The sequence below is a fragment of the Pipistrellus hanaki genome (assembly GCF_964339955.1).
Source record: "Pipistrellus hanaki genome assembly, chromosome: X".
NCBI classification, from domain to species: domain Eukaryota; kingdom Metazoa; phylum Chordata; class Mammalia; order Chiroptera; family Vespertilionidae; genus Pipistrellus; species Pipistrellus hanaki.
In genome coordinates, this window is record NC_140524.1 from 35,466,529 (window position 1) to 35,468,306 (window position 1,778).

Here is a 1,778-nt window from a genome sequence, read left to right on the forward strand (position 1 = left end):
CCTGAAGTTATGTCTGTGAAGCCAGAGGAAATTGGGGGAACAGCATAGCGGGGACACTGCCAACATGTTCCAGATCCGAGTTTGCAAGTACAGCCTGACAAAGATCTTTCTGGGAACTTGCAGAGGAGAGTCCAAAGGACTCTGCTAGGGGTGGGGAAATTGTAGCCAGAAGCCAAATACAAAGGTTGTACAGGGAAGGTTAAAAGACTGTATGAACTAGGTTGGCATTTGGCTTCCCCAAGTCCAGGTAAAGTGCTCTCGGATTGAATTGATTCCTGAACTCCAAAAAAAGAGGAATCAAAAGAATTAGGTAGACAGCCATTGTTCAATGGACTAGTGCTTACTGAGCCCTTTAATCCCTGCACTGGGTAAGCATTTGCCACACAAATCCTTGCCAGTTTGAATGTACTCTCAGGTTCACAACAGGAACCAAGAGTGTAATCACAAGTCCTATGTCTAAGTGATCGCAACAATGTTTATAAAAATAAGGATAATGCCTGAGAACTGCAACTGTAGCTAAACCCTCGGTGCCCAGCATACTGAAGACAAAGGGGCATATCCCTCACTTTCCTTTCTTCCCTTCTCCCACCTTCTCCAGATCTGCCCATTAAAGGACCCTATTCGAGGGTTCCTTCAAGATTGTCAGATCCTCTAAGTATACTTTGCAATTTGCTAGCCCTCCCAAGAACCCCAGCAACACATCACGTGTTCAAAGAAGAGCAAGTTTGAATTCAGCTTTGTTGATCTTGGGGGTATCTTTGACCTGTGTTCATGAGAAGTTACAAGTTTTCTAAATAGCGGATTGTAATTAGTAACGCATATGGATACAAAAGTAACCTTGTTGCACTGTTTCAGAGAATGACAGGATATATTACTTGAAAGTGTTAGTCACTCCTCTACTTCTACTACGGAGAGAATTAACAGGTAAAGCAAATCTCTACAGATTGTTTTATTTAGAGGGAGGTGGTTTTCAGAACACATTTCAAAATAAAATTTTAAACCTTTCTAGTTTGAACCCTTGACATTTTGATTAATGCTTTTTATTCAAATGTTAATTACTCTTTGAAACAGAGGGCAATCACTTATTTACCCTTTTCCTATCTCTCCGGGCCACATCTGCTACTCCCTTGGAGCAAGTATTCTATTCCAGATTCCTTTTGCAGTTTCAAGCACTTCTACATTTATGCTCTGTCCCATTTCTTTCTCTCCACACAAAAAGATGATCAAATAATTACATAGAATTTTCCCCTTCTTAGTCTTTGGGTAACAAATGTAGTTTTACTGAAGATGAAATACAAGATGGGTCATTTAAAAACAACGTCATGCCATGGCTTGGTATTTTTCCAAATCCACTGTGAGCCAGAGCTCTCCTAGTTGCCTATGAGCAGGTACACTTAGAGGAGTCAGATGTTCTCAAAAGTGTCAAGGTTTTGGAAAACAGAAAAACTGAGGACTGTCAGAGATTTAAAGAAACTAAGAAGAATGATAGTTTAATGAAATGTGTCATCCTGGATTGGATCCTGAAGCAGAATATGGAGACTGGTGGGACTATTGTTGAAATTTGAAGATCTGTGGATTCCTTCAGAGTATTCTACCAATTCTATTATTTTGTTAATCCTCACCTGAGGATATTTTTCCATTGGTTTTTAGAGAGTGAAAAGGAGAGAGAGAGAGAGAAAGAGAGAGAGAGAGAGAGAGAGAGAGAGAGAGAGAGAGAGAGAGATATCAGTGTGAGAGAGAACCATCGATTGGTTGCCTCCCACATGCCTGTAAGTGAG